Source organism: Oncorhynchus masou, unplaced genomic scaffold (genome assembly GCF_036934945.1).
Source record: "Oncorhynchus masou masou isolate Uvic2021 unplaced genomic scaffold, UVic_Omas_1.1 unplaced_scaffold_2934, whole genome shotgun sequence".
In the NCBI taxonomy this organism is placed as follows: domain Eukaryota; kingdom Metazoa; phylum Chordata; class Actinopteri; order Salmoniformes; family Salmonidae; genus Oncorhynchus; species Oncorhynchus masou.
The window spans coordinates 27,875-47,148 of record NW_027009354.1 but is presented as its reverse complement, the minus strand read 5'-3'; the positions used below and the strand labels follow the sequence as shown (position 1 = coordinate 47,148).

At 45.4% G+C, this 19,274-nt stretch overlaps 1 pseudogene; it reads right to left on the bottom strand.

Moving 5' to 3' along the window:
• Positions 1 to 3,569: 3,569 nt before the first annotated feature.
• Positions 3,570 to 19,274, bottom strand: part of LOC135534034 (uncharacterized) — a 42,233-nt pseudogene continuing 26,528 nt past the window's right edge.

Below are 19,274 nucleotides of genomic sequence, written 5' to 3'. Positions count from 1 at the left end.
GATTCTATTCCCTATAGGCCCTCTGGTCAGAAGGATCCTCTATCTCCCCTATAGGACTCTGGTCAGAGGGACCTCTTCCCTATGGGACTCTGGTCAGAGGGATTCTATTCCCTATGGGACTCTGGACAGGAGGGATCCTATTCCCCATGGGACTCTGGGTCAGAGGGATCCTATTCCCTATAGGACTCTGGACAAGATAGATCCTATTCCCTATAGGACTCTGGTCAGAGTGGAATCCTATTCCCTATAGGACTCCTGGTCAGAGGGATCCTATTCCCTATAGGACTCTGGTCAGAGGGATCCTATTCCCTATAGGACTCTGGTCAGAGGGATCCTATTCCCTATGAGGACTCTGGTCAGAGGGATCCTATTCCCTATAGGACTCTGGTCAGAGGATCCTATTCCTATAGGACTCTGGTCTGAGGGATCCTATTCTATGGGACTCTGGTCAGAGGGATCCTATTCCCTATAGGACTCTGGTCAGAGGGATCCTATTCCCTATAGGACCTCTGGTCAGATAGATCCTATTCCCTATAGGCCTCTGGTCAGAGGATTCTCGATTCCCTATAGGCCTCTGGGTCAGAGGGATCCTATTCCCTATAGGACTCTGGTCAGAGGGATTCTATCTCTATAGGACTCTGGTCAGAGGGATCCTATTCCCTATAGGACTCTGGTCAGAGGGATCCTATTCCCTATAGGACTCTGGTCAGAGGGATCCTATTCCCTATAGGACTCTGGTCAGAGGGATCCTATTCCCTATAGGACTCTGGTCAGAGGGATCCTATTCCCTATAGGCCTCTGGTCAGAGGGATCCTATTCCCTATAGGACTCTGGTCAGAGGGATCCTATTCCCTATAGGACTCTGGGCTCAGAGGGATCCTATTCCCTATAGGACTCTGGTCAGAGGGATCCTATTCCCTATAGGACTCTGGTCAGAGGGATCCTATTCCCTATAGGACTCTGGTCAGAGGGATCCTATTCCCTATAGGACTCTGGTCAGAGGGATCCTATTCCCTATAGGACTCTGGTCAGAGGATCCTATTCCCTATAGGCCTCTGGTCAGAGGGATCCTATTCCCTATAGGACTCTGGTCAGAGGGATCCTATTCCCTATAGGACTCTGGTCAGATAGATCCTATTCCCTATAGGCCTCTGGTCAGAGGGATTCTATTCCCTATAGGCCTCTGGTCAGAGGGATCCTATTCCCTATAGGACTCTGGTCAGAGGGATCCTATTCCCCTATAGGACTCTGGTCAGAGGGATCCTATTCCCTATAGGCCTCTGGTCAGAGGTAGTGTACTTCATAGGCAGGGTTGGGTAGGTTATTTTCCCCAGTTAAAGGAGAACTCCACTCAATTAACTGTCTTTTGGTATTTGTTTCATTCATCAATTGTTGATACAAATCAAGTCACATTTTAATTTGCCACATGCGTCGGGGTAGGTCTCACTGTGAAATGCTGACTTACAAGCCCTCAACCAACAACGCAGTTCAAGAAATAGAGTTGAGAAAATATTTACTAAATAAACTTAAGTAAAAATGTAATAAAAAGTAACCCAATAAAATAACAATGAGGAGGTTATATACAGGGGGTACTGGTATCAAGTCAATGTGCAGGGGTGCATGTTCGTTGAGGTCATTTGTGCATGTAGGTAGGGGTAAAGTGACTATGAATAGATACGTGTAAAAACAGCAGTCTTATGGCTTGGGGGAAGGAGCTGTTAAGGAGCCTTATGTTAGTCCCAAAATGTGTTGCATGTCAGCAATCAAGTTTTCAAGACTTTTTCAATGGTGGACATGGTCATAATGGTGACCATGGTGATAATGATAATCATGGTGATAACGGTGACAATGGTGATGATGGTGACCGTGGGTGATAACGGTGACAATGGTGATGATGGTGACCGTAGATAACGGTGACAATGGTGATGATGGTGACTGTGTGATAACGGTGACAATGGTGATGATGGTGACCGTGGGTGATAACGGTGACCATGGTGATAACGGTGACAATGGTGATGATGGTGACCATGGTGATAATGGTGAACATGGTGACCATGGTGATAACGGTGATATAATGATGACCATGGTGATAACGGTGACAATGGTGATAATGATGACCATGGTCATAATGGTGACCATGGTGATAATGATGACCATGGTGATAACGGTGACAATGGTGATGATGGTGACCGCAGATAACGGACAATGGTGACAATGATGACCATGGTCATAATGGTGACCATGGTGATAATGATGACCATGGTGATAACGGTGACAATGGTGATGATGGTGACCGTGGTGATAACGGTGACAATGGTGATGATGGTGACCGTGGTGATAACGGTGACAATGGTGATGATGGTGACCGTGGTGATAACGGTGACAATGGTGATGATGGTGACCGTGGTGATAATGGTGACCATGGTGATAACGGTGACAATGGTGATGATGGTGACCATGGTGATAATGGTGAACATGGTGATAATGGTGACCATGGTGATAATGGTGGCCATGGTGATAATGGTGACCATGGTGATAACGGTGACAATGGTGATGATGGTGACCGTGGTGATAACGGTGACAATGGTGATGATGGTGACCATGGTGATAACGGGGACAATGGTGATGATGGTGACCTGGTGATAACGGTGACAATGGTGATGATGGTGACCATGGTGATAACGGTGACAATGGTGATGATGGTGACCGTGGTGATAACGACAATGGTGATGATGGTGACCATGGTGATAACGGTGACAATGGTGATGATGGTGACCATGGTGATAACGGGTGACAATGGTGATGATGGTGACCATGGTGATAATGGTGACATAGCTGATGATGGTGACCATGGTGATAATGGTGATAATGGTGACCATTGTGATTATTGTGACCGTGGTGATAATGATGACCATGGTGATAATGGTGACCGTGGTGATAATGATGACCATGGTGATAATGGTGACATAGTGATAATGGTGACCATGGTGATAATGGTGGCATAGTGATAATGGTGACCTATAAAATGGTGACAGTGATAATGGTGATACCTTTTAGAAGTTGGGAAACAATGTAACGTAACAGGCTTAATAATTCACAATAGAATCCTGCTATTAAATATACTGCATATTAGATTTGAATCTTAGCCTACCTTTTTACTTCCGCCCAGTGGGAGACCTAGTAAATACAAGTAAATACAGAAGTATTTTTGCCATGAAGACAGTACAATGAGGCAGCAACAAGGACAGACAGAAACTAATTCAAGCCAAGGCAACAGAGTGTTTTCAATGTTTTATTTGTAAAAGTTACCAAACTATGGTATGTTGATAGTACAGACTGGGAAATGATTCACATTCACATTTGATAACAAAAAAATAGTCGGATCAAATTTACACAAAGTTAAAATGTCTAATAAAATTTACTTTGGGAAAAATATCATTTTCAACTTTCAAACCGAAGACACCAGTTAGACTGGTACCTGGATAACGACCATTTTTCAAATACTTCACAATCTGTACGTGCCACAAGATAATCTCAGACGAGAGGGTACTGATGTCTAGTAAGCACCTCTAGTTGATCTGGTAGCAGCTGGGACCAGGCACTGAACCCTCCCTCCTGAAGGGATACTTCTCTCCTCTCTCCATCTCAGTTCCTTGTTGCGTGGAATAGACCCCAGCGTTGGTCCCCAGTGTTGCAGCTGCTTTAGTTTGTCTCTCCAGCCGTTCACTATGGCCAGGTAGCTTTCCTGAGAACTCCTAGGAAAGACCCAAGATACAGGATAACATGGGTTTAACAGTCCAACGAAGTATCAAAATCAAATCAAATTGTATTGGGAGAAGACTAACTACCAATTGGATATCACGAAATTGGAGAGAAAAAAGGGGTAACAAGTCAACAATAGCAATATACAGGGGGTACAGGTACAGAGTGAATGTGGAGGCTATATACAGGGAGTACAGGTACAGAGTGAATGTGGAGGCTATATATAGGGAGTACAGGTACAGAGTCAATGTGGAGGCTATATACAGGGGGTACAGGTACAGAGTGAATGTGGAGGCTATATACAGGGAGTACAGGTACAGAGTGAATGTGGAGGCTATATACAGGGAGTACAGGTACAGAGTCAATGTGGAGGCTATATACAGGGGGTAATGGTACAGAGTCAATGTGGAGGCTATATACAGGGGGTACAGGTACAGAGTGAATGTGGAGGCTATATACAGGGGGTACCGGTACAGAGTCAATGTGGAGGCTATATACAGGGGGTACCGGTACAGAGTCAATGTGGAGGCTATATACAGGGGGTACTGGTACAGAGTGAATGTGGAGGCTATATACAGGAGTACAGGTACAGAGTCATGTGAGGCTATATACAGGGGGTACCTGCACAGAGTCAATGTGGAGGCTATATACAGGGGGTACTGGTACAGAGTCAATGTGGAGGCTATATACAGGGGGTACCGTACAGAGTGAATGTGGAGGCTATATACAGGGAGTGGCTAGTACAGAGTCAATGTGGAGGCTATATACAGGGGGTGACTGCACAGAGTCAATGTGGAGGCTATATACAGGGGGTACCGGTACAGAGTCAATGGGAGGCTATATACAGGGGGTACAGGTACAGAGTGAATGTGGAGGCTATATACAGGGGGTACCGGTACAGAGTCAATGTGGAGGCTATATACAGGGGGTACCGGTACAAAGTCAATGTGGAGGCTATATACAGGGGGTACTGGCATGAGAGTGAATGTGGAGGCTATATACAGGGAGTACAGGTACAGAGTCAATGTGGAGGCTATATACAGGGGGTACTGTGTACAGAGTCAATGTGGAGGCTATATACAGGGGGTACTGGTACAGAGTCAATGTGGAGGCTATATACAGGGGGTACCGCACAGAGTGAATGTGGAGGCTATATACAGGGAGTACAGGTACAGAGTCAATGTGGAGGCTATATACAGGGGGTACCGGCACAGAGTCAATGTGGAGGCTATATACAGTGAGTACAGGTACAGAGTCAATGTGGAGGCTATATACAGGGAGTACAGGTACAGAGTCAATGTGGAGGCTATATACAGGGGGTACTGGCACAGAGTCAATGTGGAGGCTATATACAGGGTACAGGTACAGAGTCAATGTGGAGGCTATATACAGGGGGTACCGGTACAGAGTCAATGTGGAGGCTATATACAGGGGGTACCGGTACAGAGTCAATGTGGAGGCTATATACAGGGGGTACCGGGTACAGAGTCAATGTGGAGGCTATATACAGGAGTACAGGTACAGAGTCAATGAGGCTATATACAGGGGGTACCGGTACAGAGTCAATGTGGAGGCTATATACAGGGGGCACCGGTACAGAGTCAATGTGAGGCTATATACAGGGGGTACTGGTACAGAGTCAATGTGGAGGCTATATACAGGGAGTACAGGTACAGAGTCAATGTGGAGGCTATATACAGGGAGTACAGGTACAGAGTGAATGTGGAGGCTATATACAGGGAGTACAGGTACAGAGTGAATGTGGAGGCTATATACAGGGAGTACAGGTACAGAGTCAATGTGGAGGCTATATAAAGGGGGTACAGGTACAGAGTCAATGTGGAGGCTATATACAGGGAGTACAGGTACAGAGTGAATGTGGAGGCTATATAAGGGGTACTGGTACAGAGTCAATGTGGAAGCTATATACAGGGGTACCGGTACAGAGAGTCAATGTGGAGGCTATATACAGGGGGTACTGGTACAGAGTCAATGTGGAGGCTATATACAGGGGGTACTGGTACAGAGTCAATGTGGAGGCTATATACAGGGGGTACCGGTAACAGAGTGAATGTGGAGGCTATATACAGGGAGTACAGGTACAGAGTCAATGTGGAGGCTATATACAGGGGGTACCGGCACAGAGTCAATGTGGAGGCTATATACAGGGGGTACCGCACAGAGTCAATGTGGAGGCTATATACAGGGGGTACAGGTACAGAGTGAATGTGGAGGCTATATACAGGGGGTACCGCACAGAGTCAATGTGGAGGCTATATACAGGGGGTACCGGTACAAAGTCAATGTGGAGGCTATATACAGGGGGGTACTGGTACAGAGTGAATGTGGAGGCTATATACAGGGAGTACAGGTACAGAGTCAATGTGGAGGCTATATACAGGGGGTACCGGTACAGAGTCAATGTGGAGGCTATATACAGGGGGTACTGGTACAGAGTCAATGTGGAGGCTATATACAGGGGGTACCGGTACAGAGTGAATGTGGAGGCTATATACAGGAGTACAGGTACAGAGTCAATGTGGAGGCTATATACAGGGGGTACCGGTACAGAGTCAATGTGGAGGCTATATACAGTGAGTACAGGTACAGAGTCAATGTGGAGGCTATATACAGGGAGTACAGGTACAGAGTCAATGTGGAGGCTATATACAGGGGGTACTGTACAGAGTCAATGTGGAGGCTATATACAGGGGTACAGGTACAGAGTCAATGTGGAGGCTATACAGGGGGTACCGGTACAGAGTCAATGTGGAGGCTATATACAGGGGGTACCGGTACAGAGTCAATGTGGAGGCTATATACAGGGGGTACCCGGTACAGAGTCAATGTGGAGGCTATATACAGGGAGTACAGGTACAGAGTCAATGTGGAGGCTATATACAGGGGGTACCGGTACAGAGTCAATGGGAGGCTACAGTATACAGGGGGTACCGGTACAGAGTCAATGTGGAGGCTATATACAGGGGGTACTGGTACAGAGTCAATGTGGAGGCTATATACAGGGAGTACAGGTACAGAGTCAATGTGGAGGCTATATACAGGGAGTACAGGTACAGAGTGAATGGGAGGCTATATACAGGGAGTACAGGTACAGAGTGAATGTGGAGGCTATATACAGGGAGTACAGGTACAGAGTCAATGTGGAGGCTATATATAGGGGGTACAGGTACAGAGTCAATGTGGAGGCTATATACAGGGAGTACAGGTACAGAGTGAATGAGGCTATATAAGGGGGTACTGGTACAGAGTCAATGTGGAAGCTATATACAGGGGGTGCTGTACAGAGTCAATGTGGAGGCTATATACAGGGGGTACTGGTACAGAGTCAATGTGGAGGCTATACAGGGGTACTGGTACAGAGTCAATGTGGAGGCTATATACAGGGAGTACAGGTACAGAGTGAATGTGGAGGCTATATAAGGGGGTACTAGTACAGAGTCAATGTGGAAGCTATATACAGGGGGTACCGGTACAGAGTCAATGTGGAGGCTATATACAGGGGGTACTGGTACAGAGTCAATGTGGAGGCTATATACAGGGGGTACTGGTACAGAGTCAATGTGGAGGCTATATACAGAGTACAGGTACAGAGTGAATGTGGAGGCTATATAAGGGGGTACGGGTACAGAGTCAATGTGGAAGCTATATACAGGGGGTACCGGTACAGAGTCAATGTGGAGGCTATATACAGGGGTACGGGTACAGAGTCAATGTGGAGGCTATATACAGGGGGTACCAGTACAGAGTCAATGAGGCTTATATACAGGGGGTACCGGTACAGAGTCAATGTGGAGGTTATATACAGGGGGTACCAGTACAGAGTCAATGTGGAGGCTATATACAGGGAGTACCGGTACAGAGTCAATGTGGAGGCTATATACAGGGGGTACCAGTACAGAGTCCATGTGGAGGCTATACAGGGGGTACCAGTACAGAGTCAATGTGGAGGCTATATACAGGGGTACTGGTACAGAGCCAATGTGGAGGCTATATACAGGGGGTACTGGTACAGAGTCAATGTGGAGGCTATATACAGGGGTACTGGTACAGAGCCAATGTGGAGGCTATATACAGGGGTACTGGTACAGAGTCAATGTGGAGGCTATATACAGGGGTACTGGTACAGAGTCAATGTGGAGGCTATATGCAAGGGTACCAGTACAGAGTCAATGTGGAGGCTATATACAGGGGGTACTGGTACAGAGCCAATGTGGAGGCTATATACAGGGGTACTGGTACAGAGTCAATGTGGAGGCTATATACAGGGGTACTGGTACAGAGCCAATGTGGAGGCTATATACAGGGGTACTGGTACAGAGTCAATGTGGAGGCTATATACAGGGGGTACCAGTACAGAGTCAATGTGGAGGCTATATACAGGGGGTACCAGTACAGAGTCAATGTGGAGGCTATATACAGGGGTACTGGTACAGAGTCAATGTGGAGGCTATATACAGGGGGTACTGGTACAGAGCCAATGTGGAGGCTATATACAGGGGGTACTGGTACAGAGTCAATGTGGAGGCTATATACAGGGGGTACCAGTACAGAGTCAATGTGGAGGCTATATACAGGGGGTACTGGTACAGAGCCAATGTGGAGGCTATATACAGGGGGTACCGGTACAGAGTCAATGTGGAGGCTATATACAGGGGGTACTGGTACAGAATCAATGTGGAGGCTATATACAGGGGGTACCAGTACAGAGTCAATGTGGAGGCTATATACAGGGGGTACTGGTACAGAGTCAATGTGGAGGCTATATACAGGGGGTACCAGTACAGAGTCAATGTGGAGGCTATATACAAGGGGTACCGGTACAGAGTCCATGTGGAGGCTATATACAAGGGGGTACCAGTACAGAGTCAATGTGGAGGCTATATACAGGGGGTACCGGTACAGAGTCAATGTGGAGGCTATATACAAGGGGTACCGGGTACACAGAGTCCATGTGGAGGCTATATACAGGGGGTACCGGTACAGAGTCAATGTGGAGGCTATATACAAGGGGTACCGGTACAGAGTCCATGTGGAGGCTATATACAGGGGGTACCGGTACAGAGTCAATGTGGAGGCTATATACAGGGGGTACTGGTACAGAGCCAATGTGGAGGCTATATACAGGGGGTACCGGTACAAAGTCAATGTGGAGGCTATATACAAGGGGTACTGGTACAGAGTCAATGTGGAGGCTATATACAGGGGGTACCGGTACAGAGTCAATGTGGGAGGTTATATACAAGGGGTACTGCACAGAGTCAATGTGGAGGCTATATACAAGGGGTACTGGTACAGAGTCAATGTGGAGGCTATATACAAGGGGTACCGGTACAGAGCCAATGTGGAGGCTATATACAGGGGGTACTGGTACAGAGTCAATGTGGAGGCTATATACAGGGGGTACTGGTACAGAGCCAATGTGGAGGCTATATACAGGGGGCACTGGTGAGTCAATGTGGAGGTTATATACAAGGGGGTACCGGTACAGAGTCAATGTGGAGGCTATATACAAGGGGTACTGGTACAGAGTCAATGTGGAGGCTATATACAGGGGGTACTGGTACAGAGTCAATGTGGAGGCTATATACAGGGGTACTGGTACAGAGTCAATGTGGAGGCTATATACAGGGGGTACCGGTACAGAGTCAATGTGGAGGCTATATACAAATTATTACAAATCTGTCCGTCGTATTAAAATCAACAAAATGTCAGCCTCAAAGCTTTATCCTGTTTAAAGTTCGTGACGGAAAAACACGTTTTTGGATGTTGATGTTAACTGTATTGTCTAAAAATAGAGAAACCAAAAGCCCACCTTGCCTATTTTAAAAATCCCGCCAGCTCATTTTGTTGTTGTTGCCTGATGCAGGACTCTAGTGCCAGAGAAGAGAGACTCTCAGACTGAAAAACACCTCCATTAATTGAGGAGAAAATAAGTCAATTTGTGCCACAGTTTATACTACGTATAGATCAGCGGTCTAGTGGTAGTGTGGTGCAATGACAGAATGACGCGATTTACCACAATCTGTCACCATATACCACAAACAGTCAGGGCATAAGCAGACAATAACAGACAGCAGCAGCAGCATAAAAATGAGGGGGGGTCAATGGAAATAGTCTGGGTAGCCATTTGATTAGCTGTTCGGGAGTCTTATGGCTTGGGGTAGAAGCTGTTAAGACGCCTTTTGGACCTAGACGTTGTTGCTCGGTACTGCTTGCCGTGCGGTAGCAGAGAAAACAGGCTATGACTAGGGTGGCTTGAGTCTTTGGCAGTTTTTAGGGCCTTCCTCTGAACAGTTGGTCAGCGCATGCTCGGAGTACACGTCTTGGTAATCCGTCTGGCCCTGCGGCCTTATGAATGTTGAGTGGTTTAAAGGTCTTACTCACATTGGCTATGGAGAGTGTGATCACACAGTCGTCTGGAACAGGTGTTGCTCTCATGCATGCTTCAGTGTTGCATGCCTCGAAGTGCGCATAGAAGTCATTTAGATCGTCTGGTAGGCTTGCGTCACTGGGCAGCTCACGGCTGTGCTTCCCTTTGTAGTACGTAATAGTTTGCAAGCCCTGCCACATCCGACGAGTGTCAGAGTAGTACTATTTGATCTTAATCATGTATTGACGCTTTAACTCTTTGATGGTTCATCGGAGGGAATAGCGGGGTTTCAAATAAGCGTCCGGGTTAGAGTCCCGCCCCTTGAAAGCGGTAGATCTACCCTTTAGATTAGTGCGGATGTTGCCTGTAATCCATGGCTTCTGGTTGAGGTATGTACGTACGGTCACTGCACTTATTGATGAAGCCAGTGATGGATGTGGTGTACTACTCAATGCCATTGGAATAGTCCCGGAACATGTTCCAGTCTGTGCTATCAAAACAGTCCTGTAGCTTAGCATCTGCGTTATCTGACCACTTCCGTATTGATCGAGTCTACTGGTACTTGCTTGTAAGCATCAATCAGGAGGATAGAGTTATGGTCAGTTTCGCCAAATGGAAGGTTGAGGGAGAGCTCTGTACGCATCTCTGTGTGTGGAGTACAGGTGGTCCAGAGTTTCTTTCCTCTGGTTGCACATTTTACATGCTGGTAGAAATGAGGTAAAACGGATTTAAGTTTCCCTGCAATAACTTCTTCGATATAGTTTTTGATAAAAAAACATTCCGTTTTAAACAAGATATTTTGTCACGAAAAGATGCTCGACTATGCATATAATTGACAACTTTGGAAAGAAAACACTGACGTTTCCAAAACTGCAAAGATATTGTCTGTGAGTGCCCCAGAACTAATGCTACAGGCGAAACCAAGATGAAATTTCATACAGGAAATGCCCCAGATTTTGAATGTGCTGTGTTCCAATGTCTCCTTATATGGCTGTGAATGCACCAGGAATGAGCCAACACTTTCTGTCGTTTCCCAAGGTGTCTGCAGCATTGTGACGTATTTGTAGGCATATCATTGGAAGATTGACCATAAGAAACTACATTTACCAGGTGTCCGCTTGGGGTCCTCTGTCGAAATTATTGCGCAATCTCCAGCTGCGTCCACTTTTCAAATAGGTTCAGAGGAGAAAGGCAACTGCCACGAATGATTTATCATCGAATAGATATGTGAAAAACACCTTGAGGATTGATTCTAAACAACGTTTGCCATGTTTCTGTCGATATTATGGATTTAATTTGGAAAAAGTTTGGCGCTGTAATTACTGAATTTTCGGGTTTTTTTATCCAAACGCGATGAACAAAACGGAGCGATTTCTCCTACACAAATAATCTTTTTGGAAAAACTGAACATTTGCTATCTAACTGAGAGTCTCCTCATTGAAAACATCCGAAGTTCTTCAAAGGTAAATGATTTTATTTGAATGCTTTTTCTTGTTTTTGTGAAAATGTTGCCTGCTGAATGCTAGGCTTAACTTCTTGAAACTCCCCATCCCGGATCCGGGATCGTGACTAAAGCCTCAGGCTCATTAGCATAACGCAACGTTAACGATTTCTGAAAATCGCAAATAAAATTAAAATAATGCGTTTGCTCTCAAGCTTAGCCTTTTCTTAACAACACTGTCATCTCAGATTTTCAAAATATGCTTTTGAACCATAGAAATTGACTAATTTGTGTAAGAGTATGCAAAGCTAGCATAGCATTTTGTGTAGCATGTAGCACGCAACATTTTCACAAAAGCCATATAACCAAATAAATAAAATCATTAACTTTGAAGAGCTTCGGATGTTTTCAATGAGGAGACTCTCAGTTACATAGCAAATGTGCAGTTTTCAAAAAAATATTATTTGTGTAGGACAAATCGCTCCGTTTTGTTCACGTTTGGCTATGAAAAAACCCTGTATACAGTTATAGCCTGAAGCTCATTAGCATAATGTAACGTTAACGATTTCTGAAAATCGCAAATAAAATGAAAATAATGCATCTGCTCTCAAGCTTAGCCTTTTCTTAACCGGTACAGAGTCAATGTGGAGGCTATATACAGGGGGTACCGGTACAGAGTCAATGTGGAGGCTATATACAGGGAGTAACGGTACAGAGTCAATGTGGAGGCTATATACAGGGGGTATCGGTACAGAGTCAATGTGGAGGCTATATACAGGGGGTATCGGCACAGAGTCAATGTGGAGGCTATATACAGGGGGTACCGGTACAGAGTCAATGTGGAGGCTATATACAGGAGTACCAGTACAGAGTCAATGTGGAGGCTATATACAGGGGGTATCGGTACAGAGTCAATGTGGAGGCTATATACAGGGGGTACCGGTACAGAGTCAATGTGGAGACTATATACAGGGGGTACCGGTACAGAGTCAATGTGGAGGCTATATACAGGGGGTACCAGTACAGAGTCAATGTGGAGGCTATATACAGGGGGTACCAGTACAGAGTCAATGTGGAGGCTATATACAGGGTGTTACGGTACAGAGTCAATGTGGAGACTATATACAGGAGGTACCAGTACAGAGTCAATGTGGAGGCTATATACAGGGGGTACCGGTACAGAGTCAATGTGGAGGCTATATACAGGGGTACCAGTACAGAGTCAATGTGGAGGCTATATACAGGGGGTACCAGTACAGAGTCAATGTGGAGGCTATATACAGGGTGTTACGGTACAGAGTCAATGTGGAGACTATATACAGGAGGTACCAGTACAGAGTCAATGTGGAGGCTATATACAGGGGGTACCGGTACAGAGTCAATGTGGAGACTATATACAGGGGGTAGCGGTACAGCGTCAATGTGGAGGCTATATACAGGGGGTACTGGTACAGAGTCAATGTGGAGGCAATATACAGGGGGTAGCGGTACAGAGTCAATGTGGAGACTATATACAGGGGGTACTGGTACAGAGTCAATGTGGAGGCTATATACAGGGGGTACTGGTACAGAGTCAATGTGGAGGCTATATACAGGGGGTAGCGGTACAGAGTCAATGTGGAGGCTATATACAGGGGGTAGCGGTACAGAGTCAATGTGGAGACTATATACAGGGAGTACTGGTACAGAGTCAATGTGGAGACTATATACAGGGGGTACCGGTACAGAGTCAATGTGGAGGCTATATACAGGGGGTAATGGTACAGAGTCAATGTGGAGGCTATATACAGGGGGTACTGGTACAGAGTCAATGTGGAGGCTATATACAGGGGGTACTGGTACAGAGTCAATGTGGAGACTATATACAGGGAGTACTGGTACAGAGTGAATGTGGAGACTATATATAAGGGGTACCAGTACAGAGTCCATGTGGAGGCTATATACAGGGGATACCAGTACAGAGTCAATGTGGAGGCTATATACAGGGGGTACTGGTACAGAGTCAATGTGGAGGCTATATACAGGGGTACTGGTACAGAGTCAATGTGGAGGCTATATACAGGGGGTACTGGTACAGAGTCAATGTGGAGGCTATATACAAATTATTACAAATTTGTCCGTCGTATTAAAATCAACAAAATGTCAGCCTCAATGCTTTATCCTGTTTAAAGTTCGCGACGGAAAACACCATTGTTGTTTGGATGTTGATGTTTCGTATTGTCTAAAAATAGAGAAACCAAAAGCCCACCTTTGCCTATTTTAAAAAATCCCGCCAGCTCATTTTGTTGTTGTTGCCTGATGCAGGACTCTAGTGCCAGAGAAGAGAGACTCTCAGACTGAAAACACCTCCATTAATTGAGGAGAAGATAAGTCAATTTGTGCCACAGTTTATACTACGTATAGATCAGCGGTCTAACTCCCCTAGTGGTAGTGTGGTGCAATGACAGAATGACGCGATTTACCACAATCTGCCACCATATACCACAAACAGTCAGGGCATAAGCAGACAATAAACAGTGTGTGGGGGAGGGTCAATGGAAATAGTCTGGGTTGCCATTTGATTAGCTGTTCGGAGTCTTATGGCTTGGGGGTAGAAGCTGTTAAGACGCCTTTTGGACCTAGACGTGTTGCTCGGGTACTGCTTGCCGTGCGGTTGCAGAGAAAACAGTCTATGACTAGGGTGGCTTGAGTCTTTGGCAGTTTTTAGGGCCTTCCTCTGAACAGTTGGTCAGCGCATGCTCGGAGTACACGTCTTGGTAATCCGTCTGGCCCTGCGGCCTTATGAATGTTGAGTGGTTTAAAGGTCTTACTCACATTGGCTATGGAGAGTGTGATCACACAGTCGTCTGGAACAGGTGTTGCTCTCATGCATGCTTCAGTGTTGCATGCCTCGAAGTGCGCATAGAAGTCATTTAGATCGTCTGGTAGGCTTGCGTCACTGGGCAGCTCACGGCTGTGCTTCCCTTTGTAGTACGTAATAGTTTGCAAGCCCTGCCACATCCGACGAGTGTCAGAGTAGTACTATTTGATCTTAATCATGTATTGACGCTTTAACTCTTTGATGGTTCATCGGAGGGAATAGCGGGGTTTCAAATAAGCGTCCGGGTTAGAGTCCCGCCCCTTGAAAGCGGTAGATCTACCCTTTAGATTAGTGCGGATGTTGCCTGTAATCCATGGCTTCTGGTTGAGGTATGTACGTACGGTCACTGCACTTATTGATGAAGCCAGTGATGGATGTGGTGTACTACTCAATGCCATTGGAATAGTCCCGGAACATGTTCCAGTCTGTGCTATCAAAACAGTCCTGTAGCTTAGCATCTGCGTTATCTGACCACTTCCGTATTGATCGAGTCTACTGGTACTTGCTTGTAAGCATCAATCAGGAGGATAGAGTTATGGTCAGTTTCGCCAAATGGAGGGTTGAGGGAGAGCTCTGTACGCATCTCTGTGTGTGGAGTACAGGTGGTCCAGAGTTTCTTTCCCCTCTGGTTGCACATTTTACATGCTGGTAGAAATGAGGTAAAACGGATTTAAGTTTCCCTGCAATAACTTCTTCGATATAGTTTTTGGATAAAAAAACATTCCCGTTTTAAACAAGATATTTTGTCACGAAAAGATGCTCGACTATGCATATAATTGACAACTTTGGAAAGAAAACACTGACGTTTCCAAAACTGCAAAGATATTGTCTGTGAGTGCCCCAGAACTAATGCTACAGGCGAAACCAAGATGAAATTTCATACAGGAAATGCCCCAGATTTTGAATGTGCTGTGTTCCAATGTCTCCTTATATGGCTGTGAATGCACCAGGAATGAGCCAACACTTTCTGTCGTTTCCCCAAGGTGTCTGCAGCATTGTGACGTATTTGTAGGCATATCATTGGAAGATTGACCATAAGAAACTACATTTACCAGGTGTCCGCTTGGGGTCCTCTGTCGAAATTATTGCGCAATCTCCAGCTGCGTCCACTTTTCAAATAGGTTCAGAGGAGAAAGGCAACTGCCACGAATGATTTATCATCGAATAGATATGTGAAAAACACCTTGAGGATTGATTCTAAACAACGTTTGCCATGTTTCTGTCGATATTATGGATTTAATTTGGAAAAAAGTTTGGCGCTGTAATTACTGAATTTTCGGGTTTTTTTCTTATCCAAACGCGATGAACAAAACGGAGCGATTTCTCCTACACAAATAATCTTTTTGGAAAAACTGAACATTTGCTATCTAACTGAGAGTCTCCTCATTGAAAACATCCGAAGTTCTTCAAAGGTAAATGATTTTATTTGAATGCTTTTCTTGTTTTTGTGAAAATGTTGCCTGCTGAATGCTAGGCTTAACTTGAAACTCCCCATCCCGGATCCGGGATCGTGACTAAAGCCTCAGGCTCATTAGCATAACGCAACGTTAACGATTTCTGAAAATCGCAAATAAAATTAAATAATGCGTTTGCTCTCAAGCTTAGCCTTTTCTTAACAACACTGTCATCTCAGATTTTCAAAATATGCTTTTGAACCATAGAAATTGACTAATTTGTGTAAGAGTATGCAAAGCTAGCATAGCATTTTGTGTAGCATGTAGCACGCAACATTTTCACAAAAGCCAGATAACCAAATAAATAAAATCATTAACTTTGAAGAGCTTCGGATGTTTTCAATGAGGAGACTCTCAGTTACATAGCAAATGTGCAGTTTTTCAAAAAAATATTATTTGTGTAGGACAAATCGCTCCGTTTTGTTCACGTTTGGCTATGAAAAAACCCTGTATACAGTTATAGCCTGAAGCTCATTAGCATAATGTAACGTTAACGATTTCTGAAAATCGCAAATAAAATGAAAATAATGCATCTGCTCTCAAGCTTAGCCTTTTCTTAACCGGTACAGAGTCAATGTGGAGGCTATATACAGGGGGTACCGGTACAGAGTCAATGTGGAGGCTATATACAGGGAGTACCAGTACAGAGTCAATGTGGAGGCTATATACAGGGGGTATCGGTACAGAGTCAATGTGGAGGCTATATACAGGGGGTACCGGTACAGAGTCAATGTGGAGGCTATATACAGGGAGTACCAGTACAGAGTCAATGTGGAGGCTATATACAGGGGGTATCGGTACAGAGTCAATGTGGAGGCTATATACAGGGGGTACCGGTACAGAGTCAATGTGGAGACTATATACAGGGGTACCAGTACAGAGTCAATGTGGAGACTATATACAGGGGGTACCGGTACAGAGTCAATGTGGAGGCTATATACAGGGGGTACCGGTACAGAGTCAATGTGGAGGCTATATACAGGGGTACCAGTACAGAGTCAATGTGGAGGCTATATACAGGGTGTTACGGTACAGAGTCAATGTGGAGACTATATACAGGAGGTACCAGTACAGAGTCAATGTGGAGGCTATACAGGGGGTACCGGTACAGAGTCAATGTGGAGGCTATATACAGGGGGTACCGGTACAGAGTCAATGTGGAGGCTATATACAGGGGGTACCAGTACAGAGTCCATGTGGAGGCTATATACAGGGTGTTACGGTACAGAGTCAATGTGGAGACTATATACAGGGGGTACCGGTACAGAGTCAATGTGGAGGCTATATACTGGGTGTTATGGTACAGAGTCAATGTGGAGGCTATATACAGGGGTACCGGTACAGAGTCAATGTGGAGACTATATACAGGGGGTACTGGTACAGAGTCAATGTGGAGACTATATACAGGGGGAGTACTGGTACAGAGTGAATGTGGAGACTATATATAAGGGGGTACCAGTACAGAGTCCATGTGGAGGCTATATACAGGGGATACCAGTACAGAGTCAATGTGGAGGCTATATACAGGGGGTACTGGTACAGAGTCAATGTGGAGGCTATATACAGGGGGTACTGGTACAGAGTCAATGTGGAGGCTATATACAGGGGGTACTGGTACAGAGTCAATGTGGAGGCTATATACAAATTATTACAAATTTGTCCGTCGTATTAAAATCAACAAAATGTCAGCCTCAATGCTTTATCCTGTTTAAAGTTCGCGACGGAAAAACACCATTGTTGTTTGGATGTTGATGTTTCGTATTGTCTAAAAATAGAGAAACCAAAAGCCCACCTTGCCTATTTTAAAAAATCCCGCCAGCTCATTTTGTTGTTGTTGCCTGATGCAGGACTCTAGTGCCAGAGAAGAGAGACTCTCAGACTGAAAACACCTCCATTAATTGAGGAGAAGATAAGTCAATTTGTGCCACAGTTTATACTACGTATAGATCAGCGGTCTAACTCCCCCTAGTGGTAGTGTGGTGCAATGACAGAATGACGCGATTTACCACAATCTGCCACCATATACCACAAACAGTCAGGGCATAAGCAGACAATAAACAGTGTGTGGGGGGGAGGGTCAATGGAAATAGTCTGGGTTGCCATTTGATTAGCTGTTCGGGAGTCTTATGGCTTGGGGGTAGAAGCTGTTAAGACGCCTTTTGGACCTAGACGTGTTGCTCGGGTACTGCTTGCCGTGCGGTAGCAGAGAAAACAGTCTATGACTAGGGTGGCTTGAGTCTTTGGCAGTTTTTAGGGCCTTCCTCTGAACAGTTGGTCAGCGCATGCTCGGAGTACACGTCTTGGTAATCCGTCTGGCCCTGCGGCCTTATGAATGTTGAGTGGTTTAAAGGTCTTACTCACATTGGCTATGGAGAGTGTGATCACACAGTCGTCTGGAACAGGTGTTGCTCTCATGCATGCTTCAGTGTTGCATGCCTCGAAGTGCGCATAGAAGTCATTTAGATCGTCTGGTAGGCTTGCGTCACTGGGCAGCTCACGGCTGTGCTTCCCTTTGTAGTACGTAATAGTTTGCAAGCCCTGCCACATCCGACGAGTGTCAGAGTAGTACTATTTGATCTTAATCATGTATTGACGCTTTAACTCTTTGATGGTTCATCGGAGGAATAGCGGGGTTTCAAATAAGCGTCCGGGTTAGAGTCCCGCCCTTGAAAGCGGTAGATCTACCCTTTAGATTAGTGCGGATGTTGCCTGTAATCCATGGCTTCTGGTTGAGGTATGTACGTACGGTCACTGCACTTATTGATGAAGCCAGTGATGGATGTGGTGTACTACTCAATGCCATTGGAATAGTCCCGGAACATGTTCCAGTCTGTGCTATCAAAACAGTCCTGTAGCTTAGCATCTGCGTTATCTGACCACTTCCGTATTGATCGAGTCTACTGGTACTTGCTTGTAAGCATCAATCAGGAGGATAGAGTTATGGTCAGTTTCGCCAAATGGAGGGTTGAGGGAGAGCTCTGTACGCATCTCTGTGTGTGGAGTACAGGTGGTCCAGAGTTTCTTTCCCCTCTGGTTGCACATTTTACATGCTGGTAGAAATGAGGTAAAACGGATTTAAGTTTCCCTGCAATAACTTCTTCGATATAGTTTTTGGATAAAAAAACATTCCCGTTTTAAACAAGATATTTTGTCACGAAAAGATGCTCGACTATGCATATAATTGACAACTTTGGAAAGAAAACACTGACGTTTCCAAAACTGCAAAGATATTGTCTGTGAGTGCCCCAGAACTAATGCTACAGGCGAAACCAAGATGAAATTTCATACAGGAAATGCCCCAGATTTTGAATGTGCTGTGTTCCAATGTCTCCTTATATGGCTGTGAATGCACCAGGAATGAGCCAA